Source organism: Callospermophilus lateralis, chromosome X (genome assembly GCF_048772815.1).
Source record: "Callospermophilus lateralis isolate mCalLat2 chromosome X, mCalLat2.hap1, whole genome shotgun sequence".
Classification (NCBI taxonomy): Eukaryota; Metazoa; Chordata; class Mammalia; order Rodentia; family Sciuridae; genus Callospermophilus; species Callospermophilus lateralis.
Window position 1 is genome coordinate 12,413,148 of NC_135325.1, and position 17,793 is coordinate 12,430,940.

At 39.8% G+C, this 17,793-nt stretch overlaps 1 pseudogene; it reads left to right on the top strand.

Annotated features, from left to right (window-relative positions):
* The first annotated feature begins 15,068 nt into the window (after positions 1–15,068).
* Positions 15,069–17,465, top strand: LOC143639341 (transcription factor SPT20 homolog pseudogene; annotated as a pseudogene).
* The last annotated feature ends 328 nt before the right edge of the window (positions 17,466–17,793 follow it).

Here is a 17,793-nt window from a genome sequence, read left to right on the forward strand (position 1 = left end):
GGTGTCTCTAGCAACTCTTTTTGTTCAGAATTTCTTTGGCTATTCTGAGCCTCTTATTCTTCTAGATGAATTTTAGATCTGTTTTTTTTCCTGTTCTGTGAAGAATGTTATTGTTATTTTGATGGGGATTGAATTGAATCTGTATAACACTTTTGGTACAATGGCATTTTGATAATATTAGTTGTGTCTATCCAAGAACATGGGAAGTCTTCTATCTTCTAAGATCTTTGATTTCTTTCTTCAATGTTCTATAGTTTTTATTGTAAAGGTCTTTCACCTCCTTGGTGAAATTTATTCCCAAGTATTTTATTTTTTGAGATTATTGTGAATAGGATAGTTTTCCTGATTTCTTTCTCAGGAGATTCATTATTGGAGCATAGGAAAGCAATTGATTTATGCATGTTGGTCTTGTATCTTGCTATTTTGCTAAGTTTATGAGCTCTAGACATCTTCTGGTGGGCTTTTTGGGTCTTTTGGATATAGGATTCTCTCATCAGCAAACAGATAATTTTACTTCTTTTTCTATTAATTACAAGGCCTTTAATTTGCTACTCTTGCCTGATTGCTCTGGCTAGAGTTTCAAGGACTATGTTGAATAGGAGTTGAGAAAGTAGACATATTTGTCTTGTTCCCAATTTTAGAGGAAATACTTTCACTGCTTCCCTTCTGGGCTATTGAGGGGCTGCCTAGATCCTCTCCACCATCTTCCTACATCCATCTTGCCTCCTTTTAAACTTTATATAGATGCAGTCATACAGCATGTACTCTTATGTTTGGCTTCTTTTGGTTCAACATTCATCCATGGGGTTATGTATAGTTGTAGTTGGTTCATTTCCAAAAGGGTAGGTAGGTATTATTATTAACTCTATAGTTTAGAAAACTGAGTCACAGGTTATGTAACTTGTCCAGAACCATACACCAGCAAGTGGCAGAGCTGGAATTTCAACCCAATTAATCTTACTCCAATCTGTGAACTGTTATGCTACACTTCCCCTCATACTGTTTATTTACTGTCCAATTTTATACCCAGTTTCTATTTTCTGGCACATACCAGGTGATCAGTAGATATTTCAGGAGTGAATGAATGAAAAACAAATGAATGAACAAATGAAAATTAGATAGGTCTACTTCTATGATTCAGTGCTTTTTGCTTAGGATCCTAGAAATGCCTCAGAATATTCTGTATGTTCACCTGCTCAGACTCACTCCCCTATCTTGTGGTCACATTCCCTTGCTATCATTTCTGTAGCAGCCCCATGTTGAAGGAAGATTTTGCTTCTGTGTCTAGACCTTGGAGAATTCCTGGGCCTCTTCTTTTTCTTCCATATGAGGGAGACATGTGAATAAATATCATTGATTGTTGCTCCAGGAATTGGAATGGCCCCAATACAAGTTCCTGCCTCTAGAAGTGTCAGAGCAATTGGAAATGAGGATTGTAACTTTAATCCTCAGATTCCTGTATTGAACTTTGATGTTCACAGACAGGTCTCCTGAAATTTGTGGAAATTTTCTTGGTCTGGTTTTCTCTTTTTGTCTATCAGTAAATCTTGTTTTCATGATGTTGAGGCAAAGATACTCAGGAACAATTTCCCACTGTATTCCATACAAGGCCATATGAGGGCCTTGTATGGAATACGGGCTTGCAATTAATTGATTTTACTCCATGAAGAGTCATGAGATTTTTAAGGAATTGCCTATTCTCTGTCTTAAAGCCCACAAATGATCACTAGGGAATTTCTAAAATCAAGAGAAGAGGCAAACTTCTCCAATATTTAAATTTCTTCTAATACTCTGAAGCCTGACACTATAATAAAGATAAGGAGTTAAGGATGTGCCATTTCAAAATATGGTAAATTGATATATTGATTATTTCAAGCTGAAATCACTTGAGGAACTGTAACTTCAGGAAGGACCATTTGGCCTGTCCTTCCATACATGCGGCAAGCCATAAAGATTCTTTCATGAGGGATGTCCTTCATACACCAAAGCTGGAAAATACTCCTCATGACCAAAAACTGGTAATTTGGGTGCAATAAACCTCAAAAAAAAAAAAAAAAAAAAAAACAACTCTGAAGTGACCTTTAACTTTCACTAGTTCCTAATCCCCCAGTATCTCTCTTAGAAATATTCCTACAATTTACTTTCCTAATCCAGATATCCATTTGTCCTATCATTCCTTCACAAATGTATTATTCGTTGTCTTAGAAGTCTAAAAATTACTGATCAATTCTTCAAACTTCACTCTGTTGTGAAGAGCCCCATGTACGTAAAATTAATAAAATCTTTGTGTTTTCCTTTTGTTAATTAGCTTTTATATTAATTGGAATTCTAGATCTCGCTAAAGAGCTCATGTAAGAAGGAAATAGAAGGGACCTCACTCTCCCCTACAATAGCAACAGTTCTTTGTATTATTGGAGGGTACTTTTTTTTAAAATTTTTTTTATTTTTTTATTTTTTTATTTTTTTTAATTAATTTTTTATTGTAGGTTGTTCAAAACATTACATAGTTCTTGATATATCATATTTCACACTTTGATTCAAGTGGGATATGCACTCCCATTTTTACCCCATATACAGATTGCAGAATCACTTCAGTTGCACAACCATTGATTTACATATTGCCATTTTGGTGTCTGTTGTATTCTGCTGCCTTTCCTATCCTCTACTATCCCCCCCTCCCCCCTCCCCTCCCCTCTTCTCTCTCTACCCCCTCTACTGTAATTCATTTCTCCCCCTTATATTTTTCCTCCTTTCCCCTCACTTCCTCTTGTATGTAATTTTGTATACCCCTGAGGGTCTCCTTCCATTTACATGCAATTTCCCTTCTCTCTCCCTTTCCCTCCCACCTCTCATTCCTGTTTAATGTTAATCTTCTTCTCATGCTCTTTGTCCCTACTCTGTTCTTAGCTACTCTCCTTATATCAAAGAAGACATTTGGCATTTGTTTTTGAGGGATTGGCTAGCTTCACTTAGCATAATCTGCTCTAATGCCATCCATTTCCCTCCAAATTCTATGATTTTGTCATTTCTTAATGCAGAGTAATACTCCATTGTGTATAAATGCCACATTTTTTTTATCCATTCGTCTATTGAAGGGCATCTAGGTTGGTTCCACAGTCTTGCTATTGTGAATTGTGCTGCTATGAACATGGATGTAGCAGTGTCCCTATAGTGTGCTCTTTTTAGGTCTTTAGGGAATAGACCGAGTAGGGGAATAGCTGGATCAAATGGTGGTTCCATTCCGAGCTTTCCAAGAAACCTCCATACTGCTTTCCAAATTGGCCGCACCAATTTGCAGTCTGGAGGGTACTTTTATCTTGGAATATTTTAGTCATTATTGTGATAATTCTGCATACTGGGAAGAGAAAAACCACTTACATGAAGTAAATCAACCCAAGAGTTAAGTTTATTACCCATCAAGTGTTCTTTTTTTAAAGTGTTCTCATTCTCACTGTTTTCTCCTTATTGACTGTATACCATATTTGATAAAGGAAACACATGTTTGGAAGAACACATATGGTAGTATTATAAGAAAGTGGATTTTTTTTTTGTACTTTTGTGGCCTAAGATAAGGGTTGGCAAGCTTTTTTTCTCTAAAGGACCAATATAGTAAATATATTGGGCTGAGGACCATATAGTCTCTGTTAAAACTATGCAAGTCTGCCCTCTTAAAGTGAAAACAACTGTAAATAATATGAAAATAAATGAGTATGGCTGTGTTCCAGTAAAAGTTTATTTACAAAACAGGCACAGGCTATATTCAACTCACAGGCCATAACTTGACAATCTATTTTCTTAGAGATCAGAGAGAAAACATCACTTCGAGGAGCAAAGACCCTGTATATCTCTTAGAAATAAAAGAGAAAAAAATACTTTCTCTAAAATTGGTAAAATCCTTTATAGGAATATCTATTGTCTCCTTGATGTCTTAAATAAAGAAGTTGACCATGACAGTGAATGTTTTCAAATGATGATGTGTACAGTAAAGAGTTAACATACCTTGCCTAATTGTTATCCTTTGAAAAGCCTGCTTCAAGGATGGGCACTGACTGGCATCTGGGGACTTAGATCTTGGGGAGGTTCCCATCCTTAACTAAGGGTGGCTCACTATCTAAACTGTACAAACAATATGATTTATACTACACTCCTGCTTTCCTTTTGGGAGTCTGGAATCCTGGGATATGCTAGGCAGAAACTGCCTAGTGATAGGTGTACAATCAAAACCCTGAGTTCTGAATCTTCCCTGGTTGGAAACATCTCATGCATGTTGTCACAGCTAATAATCTTCGTTGTTGGAAGAATTAAATATGTCTTGTGTGACTCCACTGGGAGGGGACCCTGGTAAAAGTGTACTTAGTTTCCACAACTTCTTTTTCCCCATTAACCTTTTCCCTTTCCAGATTGTGTTTAGTTTTGTTTTGCAATAAGAAACCATAGCTGTGAGTGTGACTATATGCTGAGTCCTATGAGTCCCCTTAACTAATTGTCAAACCTGGGGTTGGCTTGGGGACCTCCTGACACAGGATATATTATTTTTCACATTGTCCACTTAATGTCTTTTCCTTCCAGATACAAACCATCAACTTTCAATTATGGAAATATTCTTGATCAGAGTGATAAAACCTAGGTTTAATGGAAGATTTGCAGAATACTGAGCCTGGAGGGTATGACAAATCACAAGATAGCATGTAGTCAGGGCTCCCTAAAGGGAAGTGAACAACCACTTACTAGAAAACTGGTCCAAATCAGACAAAAAATACTTGATGATAACATTATGACTGTTTTCAGCCTGTATTTCTGGGATCAACCTAATAGGGTTGATCAATTTGTCAATACAGTCTCTAAAAATCACAACCAGACTTGGGATTCAGCAAATAGCCTGTGCTCAGCTTCATCACAATGAACCAATCTTGAACTAATAAGCTTGGTTTTGTTCAACCAATCATTCTTTGTAAATCTTTCCAGGTTTCCTTGTATGGGTCTCACCCTTGCTTTTGTCTTAGATGATCTCCAGAGTAGTTGTTCTCCCTTGTATATTCCTTAAATAACAGTCAATCCTCAACAGTGTCATCCCTCCATATCATGGGTTCCACATCTGTGGATTCAACCAACCACAAATAGAAAAAAAATGGTAAAAATTTTATCTGAATTGAACATGTCCAGACTTTTTTCTTGTCATTATTTTCTAAATAATGTAGTATAATAGCTATTTACATAGCATTTACATTGTGTCAGGCATTATAAGTAATCTAGAGATGATCTAAAGTATACAGGCAGATTGCATAGGTTATATGTAAATACTATGCCATTTTATATAAGGGACTTGAGCATACACAGATTTTGGTATCCACCCCACAAATCCCCATGGATATCAAGAGAAAGGATGACTATACTTTGATTGTCTCTGAATCACTCTTTCACAGTTAGTTTGAAGACTCCATCCCACAGGTTTCCCCTCATCTTGTCCATCAGTAAACTCACCTTAACGTCATGTCTCTAGGTCTATTGTATTTCCTTCAATAGTGGTGACATCAAGGGATGTGTATAAGGAAACTTGTGGTGATCTGAATCAGGCAGATGTCAATAAACAGAAAAGAAAATCTAGGAAACTATCAAGATAAACACACCCAGCAAAGGAGAGGAAGACAAAATCCAGAACTTGTACAAGAAAGCTAAAGATATTCTTTCACACATCTGAAGGGAAAAAAAGCCATTTCTCCAAGACCTAAAAAATATGTTTTATCTTTTTCTGCTTATGAGTTAGTTTCATGTTTCCACTCCTGGAAGATGATTTAAATTATAGTTTTCCATTTCTTCCTCTTAAAATAAGTGGTTCTTAGCTGAAAACATTCTTTCTAAAACAGTCTGAATAGCATTCTCCATCTCTCCACCCCTAATGCACTTGATTGGCAAGGTTCTTGAATGAGCACCCCAGCACTTGTCCCACCTTGTCTTTAGGTTTGTTCTGCTTTCACCCCTAACCCCTTCATATGCTCCATCTTCACACTTTATATCCTTGAACCCACTTTTTCCCCAACCACTTGGAGCTTCCCAAAGAGTTTGAGAGCCCATGAAAAAACAAAAACTCCTTTAAAAAATTCTGTAAAATATTATTTTCTGGGGCCTGAAAATCTACCACAGTCTTCTTTATGAGACAAAAGCAATTTAAAATTACAGTTAAAGCCCTTTCCTTTATGGAGTGTTTCTATTGCTACCACCTTCCCCTACCAGGAGATCACAATGTCCTATACTTTCAAGCCTACCTGGAGTTAGTTTTAGAGCTGCCTTACTTATATAAATGTAAAAACAACAACCCTAACCCTCAATACTAATCCAAGACCTTTACTCTGCTGAGGGATTTGCTACATTATTTTGATGCTTCATTTTTGTTTACAGAGATTAAAGAGATTCTGCATTTGACAAAAGGAATGACTCTCAAATTTGAGGGTTTTTTGTTTTTTGGTGTTTTTTTTTGGTACTCGGGATTGAATTTAGGGGCATTCAACCACTGAGCCACATCCCCAGCCCTATTTTGTATTTTATTTAGAGACAGGGTCTCGCTGAGTTGCTTAGCACCTTGCTTTTGCTGGGGCTGGCTTTGAACTTGCAATCCTTCTACCTCAGCCTCCAAAGCTGCTGGGATTAGAGGCATGCACCACTGTGCCTGGCTCAAATTTGAGTTTTTATCAGAATCCCCAGAGGATTTGTTAAAATTCAGATTGCTGAAACCACCCCCTAATCCCAGGGTTTCATCTGCAGCAGGTCTGAGGTAGGACCCAAGCATTTGTATTTCTAACTAGTTCCCAGGAGATGCTGATGCTACTGATCTGGAGACCGCACTTTGAGAATTACTGGACCAAAGTCACAAGAATAGTTATATCAAAGCCCCTGCTGGTCTCTGCACTACTGAAAATGGCCCTTAGGGTAGATGACTTGTTCTTTTACAGGGCATGTTGTGTGCTCACTGCCTATGTGCCACTGGCATCTGGGCAGGTGATAGAAGAGGGGAGGCAGAATTGGCTCAGCTTAATTTTAGTCCAAGAATAGTCTTCCAAAAAGTCTCAGGAGCAGGCCATTAGGGAAAAAAAGCATACAGAAGCCAGAGGAGTGAAATGTAAAAATGAAAAGGAATCTAAGGGGAGCCCAGTGGGTTACAATATCCACTTTGGAAGCTGACTCAATGCTAACCCCAGAGGAAAGGGAGCAGATTTTTTCCTAAAGTGGAGTGAAATATATACTGAACAAATTAGAGGAAGGGGACACTCTGTTGCTGGAAGGGAAAGAGGACAGTGAGCCTGGGTACCAGGGAGTAAGGCTGAGAGCAGGGATGTGCCTTCAATGGAATCCCACCCACCTTGGTGAAATGATTCATGTCCTTTGCTTCTTACCCTTGAACTGTGGAAAAGTCATATTTAGCATCCAGCTAAAAATTATTTCCAACCTTATAATGCCATTAAGATATACCCAGGTTGGGGCTGGGGTTGTGGCTCAGTGGTAGAGCACTCGCCTAGCATGTTTGAGGCACTGGGTTTGACTCTCAGCACTACATATAAATAAATGAATAAAACAAAGGTCCATCAACAAAGAAAAATATATAAAAGAATTTTAAAAAGATATATTCAGCTGATCAGTAGTCTTGAACACACCATTATCTGTGTTTGTGGAGGTATAGGAGAGGAGGGGATGGCAGGGAGTGTGGTCCATCTTGTACAAGCCTCCACTGCTCCATGACAACATCACTAAATGGAGGAAGATATGCTGGTGGTGGCCAGAGCAGGAGCTCACACAGTGAAAAAGGATGTGTTATGTTGATGACTCAGGAGCAGACAGATGATGAGCCTCCCTTTCTTCAAATACAATAGGAAAAAGTCACCTTTGAAGAAAGTTGAGGAAAGGTAATTCTTGGGTTACACTTAGTGTTTGAAAGTCATACCAGATGTAAGAGGTTCTTACAAGAGCTGACACTTTCAATACCTTGGTCTTGTAAGACCAGATTGTTATCGAAATGGTGATGGCACAAGGTTTTGACTCTCTGAGCCAGATGAATGGATAATGAACAATCTTTCCAGAAAAATGTAAGCCAGGAGTCATATCCAGCTTTTATATCTGACAAAACTAAAATTATAGTTGGGGTTATCATCTTTTCTTAGCAATTTATTTTGACTGTAATTTGGTATTAGACAGTGTTATATACTTAGTAACATTAGTCAGCCTTATTTAAATGGATCTGATGACACAATTTTTTCTTTTAAAAATATTTTTTTTACTCTTTTCAAAATGTAAAATGACTAAATAGGAGGTACTTTGTCTGTAGGAATTTCTCTAGGTAAGGTAAAATAGTAGGCTTTAATATACCTATAACCTTAATAAATAAATGCATAAATATTAAATTATAATTATACTGAAGCCTGCTATTTTCCTTTATATTTTATATTTATAATCATATTTAGCTCATATATTTATATATACCATTTAAAATATTTATATACAAAATTTGTTTAGATATAAAATTACATACATACATAAATATATACAATTACAACTTCATTTTTCTGCATTGCAAGTATAATTTCAGTTTTCAAAGCTGGTAGTCCTTATGAAACCATGTTGTACATGGACTGGTTAGGCATTGACTATTGTAGATAATGAAAAACTTGTTTGGTTTCAGCTCTTGTTCTTAGAAACCTTTATAAATGGCAGCATTAATCCACTTTCCCACCTCAATAAGTATGGTATATTGAATGTAATTGAGTCTTGAAATGACAATGCTTGTCTTAGTCCTTTTGGGCTACTATATCAAACTACTGGAGACTGCATGGCTTATATACAACAGAAATGTCTTTTCAACAGTTCTGGAGACTAGGAAGACCAAGAACTGGCACTGACAGATTTAGTGTCTGATGAGGGATTCCTTGCTGTAAAATGAGGTTGTATCAACTGAGATTGTAATATAATCTGAGATAATGAAGCCAGAATTAAAAAGAGGCAGTCATTATAGATAGGCAAATCAAGTCAGGTAGGATCAAGGAGGCCAATTTGGATCTGGAAAGTTGGAGAGGGATTGAAATATTAATGCCTTCAGAGCTCTTCCTCCACCCTAATCAAGATAACCTGCCCCTGCTCCAATGTGATGCTAAAATAACCTGTCCCAGGGATTGTCCCTCCCTACAGAGAGTTATAAAAGTTGTTAATATATCCTGGGCCCCCTTCCTGCCTAGATTGCTTCACCTTGGCCCTTCTAGCCCATCTGCTTCTCATCTTTTGGCCATCCCACTGAGCATCTCTGGGCCTAGTCACATATACAGGAAGGAGAGAAATAGAGGAAAAGAGCAGAAGAACAAAAGGAATCCTAGCACATATAAAAAAGGGCAGAACACCTCCTTCTTGGGATACCAGGATTCCAGCTATGGCCCCCTTCTCCCTCACGGGAGAAGTCTACGTTACCCCTTTTTAAAATGAATCCTGTTTCATATGCTTGCCTTGGCATGCTTCTCTAATGTACTTCAATATGTGAGGAAGCAGGACTCATCATTGGTAACCAGTGGTATCAATAACCTGCTTTTCAATTGCATTTAATTTTATAGAATTGCAATGGCTACCATTTATAGAGTGCTCATTGCATATTGACTCTTTACATTCCTTAATCCTCAGGGACTATTATAATATCACTTTATAGAAGAGGAAATAGAGATTCAGAATGGTTTAAAAACTCGTCAAAGCTCATACAACTCCAGCAAACCCCAAAATATGAAACAGGCCAGAGTTCCTGCCACAATATCTTCCTTTCTAGTTTGTTTTACATCCCAAAAGACATTGTACCTCAAACTGACTTGTTTCTGAAATTTGAGACATTGGAAAACATTTTATAAAATCACATTAAGTAGTATGACATTACATGTTTTGGGAAAGGCTGCTTGTCTTTCCCCCTCCTCAATTTCAACTATATTAGACAACCAGACAGCTCTCTTTTGTTCAAGAGGTATGGAGTTGTGCAAACCTAGATTCAGTGAACTGCAAATAGCAGAATACAGGTCTTTTCCAGTTCTGAGCACCATCCATTACATAAAATATGTATTAGTTTTTCCATTTCTATAGTCTTAGTGTTTGTGTCCCCTGTCCCCAAATTTATATGTTAAAACCTAGCCCCTAAGAATGGTATTAAGAGGTGAGATTTTGGGAGGTTATTAGCTCATGAGGGCTCTATCCTCATGAATGAATTAGTACCCTCAGAAAAGAGGCCTTAGGGAGCTTCTTTGTCCATTCTATAACTTCAGAACATACTAGAAGGTACCATCTATGAGGAATGGACCCTCACCAGACATGGAATCTGCTGGCACCTTAATTTTGGACTTTCTAGCCTGTGGAACTGTAAGAAACAAATTTCTGTTATTAATAAATTATGCAATCTAAGGTACTTTGTAAGAGCAGTCTGAACAGACTAAGACACCAGTGCTGCTATACAAATTATCACAAATGTAGTGACTTCAAACAAAACAAATAGATTATTTGCAGTTCTGGAAGTCAAAGTCTGAAATGGATCTCATTAGGCAAAAAACAAACAAACAAACAAAAAAGGCATTGACAAGGTTGCTTTCTTTTCTGGAGGCTCTGGATGAGAATGTGTTTCCTTACATTTTCTAGCTACTAGAGGCCATGTGCATTCTTTAACTCATTGCTCCTTCCTCCATTTTAAAAGCCAGCAGGATAGCATCTTCAAATGTCTCTTTCTTTCTTTCTCACTCTCTCTGACTCTCCTGTGCCCCTCCTTCCCTTGTAAGGACCCCTGTAATTACATTGGTCCCTCCTAGAAAATCATGGATAACAATTCTATTTCAAGCTCCATACTTAGTCATACCTGCTTTGTACTGGAAGGTTACATATTCAAAGGTTATAAAGATTCTGATGTGGACATCTTCGAGGATCATTATTCTGTCTACCACAGAATTCTAGTTTACATAAAATTGTGTTATACCCTGGATAAAAAGTAATGAGAAAAAATAGCAGTTGCTTCTTTCATGGCAGCTTATAGCATGAAGAATGTCACCACTCCCTGACCACCCACAATCTTGACCCCTGATCCCCATAAAAAGTGAATTATACATGATATAAACACCAGAGGTTATTTGATCCCCTTAAGCCAGCAACTTTTCTTCAAATCAGCTCTTTTCATGTTTTCAATGTCTATAATCAATTATCATGCACCGTTAAATCTATCTGAGATATGACTCAAGAATTTTCTTAACATATTTACTGACATTGACCCCACCAGTTGGTACTGGGATATCACAATCACTTCCTAACCTGTATCCCATCACCAGTCTCACCCCACTCCAGTGCACTGTCCTCACCATGTCTACAGTTAACATGTTAAAACAGATTTCTTTATTTATAGGTCTTTAAACTGGTAAATGGGTAAACAAACTCTGGTTCATCCATATAGTGTAATGTTATTCAACAATGAAAAGGAAGAGACCTCTAATACATACATCATGAATAAATTTCAAATGTAGGTATATTTAGGAAGCCAGTTGCAAAGGCTACATGCTTTATGATTTCATATATGTGACTTCAATTTATATGCCTTTCTGAAAAAGGTAAATCTATACACATACAGTACAGATAAAAAATTGACAGGGATTGTAGGTAGGAAAAGGAGTTAACATCAGAGATCCACGGTGGATTTATGTTTTAAATGGAGGACGAGTTCTATAACTAGATTATAGTGGTGTAGGCTCAACTGAATGAATTTGTCAACACTTATAGTACTATATACTCAAAAAGCTAGATTTTATTTTACATATATTACACTTAATTTTTAGAAGTTTATGACTTCAAATTTATTATTATTTTGTGGTGACAGTACATCACAATCACTTTAAACTTGCATTTCTTTTTTTAAAACAAATTTTGATTGTAGATGGACAAAATAACTTTATTTATTTTTATGTGGTTCTGAGAATGGAACCCAGGGCTTCATATGTGCTAGGTAAGTGCTCTTCCACTGAGCTACACCCCAAATTCCTCTTCTTGCATTTCTAAAGAAAACAATATATTGTCTTTACAATATATTTTACATTTTGATATAAAATAGATCTCTATGTTGTATGCAGTGAACATATAAAATTTCTTTTAAAATTTAATGTTTATGCTTGACCCTTAATGTATGGAGTAAAGCAGCTTACTAATTTCAAATCAGGTCAATTATCATCCACTAAATGAATTAATTCTCTTATTCCTCTAGAAAATATTAGCTTAGTCATGCAAAGGGCTCCTTAGCATGCACATGTCTGCTGAGAAGTTAAAGAGGAGGACTGCAGTTAGAGTTCTTATAATCACCCAGTGTGCTCATATTCGGAAGCTTCAAAGGATGGTGTGCACACAGAGTAATTAAAAATAAAAACTAAAACACTTGATTTGGTGGAAAAACCAGGTAATTAGGCAGCTCAAGAGAAGGGGATGGGTGAGCCATGAAAACAGTGCCAAACCAAAAAATGCATGCTGGAACACACACACACATCCAGAGTCTCCTGCAATATACCCATGAACCACACTGCCATGAGGTATGCCTACTGGGAAACAAGGAATAGGCCAAAACCTTCATTTGGGGCCTGTTGCCTTTAATAGCTGGGAAAAAAAATTCTGTTATTGCCCACTTCACTTGAACACAATACAATCTCACTTCTCCAATTGTCCAAATACATTATATGGGACATTATCTATATCATAAAAATGAGTGGCTATTATGGGTTTATATATTAAGTGTACCCCAAAAACTCATGTGTGAAACAATGCAAGAGAGTTTAGGGGTGAAATGATTGGGTTATGAGAATCTTAACCTAATCAGTGCATTAATCCCCTAATAGGGAATAACTGGGTAGTAACTGTAGGCAGGTAGGGTGTGGCTGGAGGAGGTAGGTCCCTGGGAGTGTGCCTTTGGGGTATATATTTTGTCCCAGGTGAGTGGAACACTGTCTCTGCTTCCTGGTGCCATGTCCTCAGCCACTTTCCTCTGCCACACCCTTCTGGCAGGATGTTCTGCCTCACCTCCAACCCAGAGCAATGGAGTTGGCCATCTATGGATTAAGACCTGTGAACCGTGAGCCCCAAATAAACTTTTCCTCCTCTACAATTGTTCTTGTTGGGTCTTCTGATCATAGTAGCAAAATAACTGACTAAAATGGTGGTTGACTCCTATTGCAACAACTGAATAGCTGGTCCACCCCATGCTGGGTGAGCAGATAGACCTCTCTGGTAAGGGAGATGTAGCCTGAGATGTGAGCTAAGGAGCAGCATTTACACCACACCATGGAACTGCAAAGCACAGAAAACTGGGAGATTCCAAGAAAACAAAATTAATGGTTAGCAAACTGTGACTAACTAATCCACAAAAGTTGCTCTTATATTTTGCCTAAATTCAGACATGTGGAAATTCTTTAAAAAAGAGAGAGAGAGAGAGACAGGGAAGAATGCATACCTGAAAAGAAACTGTTTTCAAGGTCCTTGAGATAGTCCAGAACTGCCTATTTGTTCAATGGTGATTGGTGTTTCCAAAGGAAATCATTTTTGTCTGATTCTGAGAGTCATTTTGCTTCACGTTTGGTGGTGCTGAGGCTCAATCAGGGCCTTGGACGTGCTAGGCAAGCACTCACCATTAAGCTACCTCTTCAGCCGAATGAGGGCTGTTTTAAAGACACCCTTAGTCAAGAAACTTTTAATTCAACTTGATATAATGTATCTACTGTAACATGTAATAAATGCAGTTACTATTAGTACAAAAAAAGCATGTTTATTTTAAAGTAGTCTGTGATTCAGGAGTTTCCCCAATTTATCCTGAATCTTCCCATTATCAATATTTTGATATGAATATCGGATAAACACTTTATTCAAATTTAATATTCAGAGATTCTTTAAACACCTACCCCCAAAGACTGGCAGATTTCAAGGCAACAAAATTATTGGAAAACAATATTCCACAAATTGAGGAAGCTTCAATCACACCACTCCAAATCCATCATGAGGACCACAGCTTTAGGCTATACTTTACTGTACTGCCACCAACAGGAATAATCGTTTTCATCTACAATGTGGATGAAATCTACAATCTACAACAGATTCAAGGGTACTTTTCAAGGCAAAAAGGTTAAATGTCCCTTTACTATCCTGATTGTATTGTATAGACAATAGAGTGACCCACTATATTCCTTTCAAGAATTCTAAAATTCCCAGCTCTAACACAAGGAGAAATCAATGGTCAGTGGTTGTGTATAAGAACATCTTGATAAGTGTACTATTATAAGAAAACCCCTCAGGCAGGAGCTTGCAGAAGAATGCAGTGAGGATGCTTGCACCAAATGCACGGAGTCCCCATGTATGAAAAAGCTAGAAACACAGGCTCATTTACATGTACTGAACTGATGATGGCTACCAGGGGCAGCCCTAACATGAAGGAAAGACATTCCAAACATAGTAAATCTTGAAGTTCCCACCAAAACAGATGACACCTTCCATGACTTTCCTGGCAATTTCATTCCTGGGAACTCTGGAGAATAGTGAAAGTGTCCCCAAAGCATCCAATATTTATTTCCCTTGGTTGCTGGTGCTTCTGTGTGTGCTCTTCAAACTAAATGGAAAAGAAAAGATGTGGCCAGCCCCACAACACGCACAGCTCTAGCGGAAGTGTGGACAGGAGACAGGAAGTGCAGCCTGAGTCTGCAGGTCAGCGGCCTGCAGGTCTGGACCTGGGCCTGGTATGCATCGGAGCGCGCATGCGTCCTAACGGCCACTCCTTGACCTTGGCCCCTCAGGTCCACTTCCTGCCGACCGAGCACCCAACACGGCACAGACGGTGGCACAAACAGGTACAGGTCTTTTCAGAAATTTCTGGGTGTTTTCTGTAATGCCCCCGGGGGGTGGGTGTCTTGGTGAACCTGTTGAATGAAGGCTGTTGGCTTCAGGGTGGACTGTAGAGTTTGCAGGACCCAAAGTGATAACTGTCCACACGATTTCCACCTCCCTCCACCAATGCACGTACGTTTCTCTCCTCTTTAGGGCTCCTGTTTTATTTTAAAATGCAGCGATCTTTAGAACAAGCTTTGGATCGTGCAGAGGATGTCATTGAAAGTGCCCAACAGAGACCCCCTAAGAGAAAATACTCATCTAGTGGGGAGAAATCTCTACATCAAAAACTTTATGACATTTATGTAGAAGAATGTGAAAAAGAGCCCGAGGGGACGGAGGAACTCAGGAGCAATGTCAACTTGCTGGAAAAGCTGGTTAGGAGAGAGTCCTTGCCATGCTTAGTAGTCAACTTGTACCCGGGAAATAAGGGCTATTCTCTGATGCTGGAGGACAAAAGTGGGTTCTTTTCAGAGACCATCCAGCTGCCTTATGGAGAAGGGGAACTGCTTGAGTACTTGGATGCAGAAGAATTACCACCTATTCTACTGGATGTCCTAGAAAAATCGCAGCTGAACATTTTTCATTGTGGGTGTGTCATAGCAGAAATCCGTGACTACAGACAGTGCAGTGACATGGAACCTTCCACTTACCAAAGCCGGCATATTCTCTTGCGCCCCACCATGCAGACTTTAGCATGTGATATAGAGTCCATGACGAGTGATGACCTCCAATGGACTCAGGAAGACAAACTTGCCCTTGAGAGTGAACTGCTCTTAGCTACAGCTGAACCATTGTGTCTTGATCCCTCTGTGGCTGTCACCTGCACTGCTAACAGGCTACTGTATAACAAGCAGAAGATGAATACTAACCCAATGAAGCGGTGCCTGAAGAGGTATTCATGGTCCTCTCTGAATCTGCAGCAAGAGCTATCACAACATCAGTCTCCCTCTGATGCAAGACTATTGACTGCTTGCAAAAAAGAGGAAGAGAGAAAAGCAGGTCTGAAGCAAGACCTGAGGATGCCTCCAGTTGGATATCGTGTGGACATGTGGAAAGAGAGATGCTGTGACTTGGCCATACCTCCTCAAGTGGATGTGGATGAATATGCTAAAGTGAAGGAGTCTTTGGGATCTGATGACCCACAAGCAACAGTCTGGCCAGCTCCTGAGCTAGGAGATAACTTTGGATTTGAGTGTGACAGTGGCAATCAGCTGTGGGAAACGAAGCTGAGCTTCATGCAGTCACTCAATGATCCGCTTTTCTCTGGCAAAACTGCATCACCTAAACAGGGCCCATGTGAGATCCAGATGTATCCCCCGCTGGTCTCCCCAGCTGACCATTCACATGACTTCGTGGAAGGGTCAAAGATTGATGCAGGGCCAGTGAATGTGTGCCAGGAGTCAGTCCAGAGCAAAGTCGAATGTGCAGGCAAGATGCCCCATGGCTCCAGTGGCTCCAGTGGCTCAGCCCATCTCAGGCAACCCTCTCCAGGGAAAAAGCCAAAGCAGCCTACCACCGGATGGGTGCAGTCATCAGTACCAGGGAAGACATCGAAACCTCGAGCTCTGGCTGTGACTCTTCCCTCCAGCGCAGGACAGACTTTGTCAGGTAACAGTCCTACTGCACAGCAGGCAAGCAGCTTGCACAGATTCCCACCTCTTGCCCCAGCTCCTAAGCGACATGGCCTTTATCAGAAGTCTCCTTTAGGTGTCAACAGAGGAGGAGTAGTGCTTTATCCAGCCACCTGGCCCCCTGCCAGCTTGTCAGAAGGAACCCTGACCATCCGGGGCCCAATGGGCTCCAGTGGCCTAAAGGTCATCAATGTGGTCGGCCCAGTACAGGGAGCCCAGGTTTTGGTGAGTGGTTCCAACCCTGTGCTGAGCCATTCCACCAGTGCCTATGTACCTATAAGCATGCATCCCAAGGGCCTTCTGCCCCCCAGAGGTCAACTGCACAATGCACAGCCATGTCCAACACAGTCACCTGCTCAAGCAGGTGTGCAACTGATTTTAAATAACACTTCAGGTCCTGTAACTGTCTTCCAGCTTCCACCTGGTTCCATCATTTTGAAGCAGCAGCAGCCGCAGCAGCTGCAGCTGCAACTACTGCAGCCCCAGCCCCAGCTCCTGCCCCAGCCCCAACTTTACCAGTTGGTTCCACAGCAACAGCTTCAGCAACCCACAACTGCTCCTCCTCCACAGGCAGGACCACAGGCTTCTGTGCCAGCTTCAGGTGGTCAACAGTGGGCCTTGCTGGCCCCACAAGCTGTTGTCATTAACCTAGCTCAAGGCAACAGTGCTCTGCAGCCCCAGTCAGCTATGTTGTGTCAGCTTGGCTCTGGTCAGCAAACACCTAGGCAGTGCCTTCCTCCACAGAGATTCCAGCTCTCCCCTGCCCCTCAAGGGCAGCTTCAGCCCCAGCCACTGCCACAATGTCTACAGCTGAGACTGGTGCAGTGCCCTGTGTCTGTGGCCACAGCACCCACTCTGACAGCTCAGCCACGTGGGTTTGGGCGCACAGCAGGCCAGGCAAAAGATAAAATGAAGAGTGGCACCCCAAAGTTCTGAGTCTTGCCTTGGTTTTCTTCTCTTTTTAAAAACACACCAGCATTGAGCCAAATCAATTCCAAGCTTTCACTTCATCTGTGGTATTTTTAATGTGTCAGTATTTGGCATTTTAGAGTATAAGCTTTAGGGCAAAGCACAATCCCTTGATTTTTGCATAGAAACAGGTATGGATTTAAGAAACGGGGATTATCTTGTTTAAGTTATTTTTTTAATTGTTGTTGACATGATTATTTTTATTCTATTTTTATGATTATTTAATTCTATTTTTAATGTGTGCCCAAATCCAAACTAGGTGCAGTTGAAACTCTTGAAGCTTATAATCTCTCTG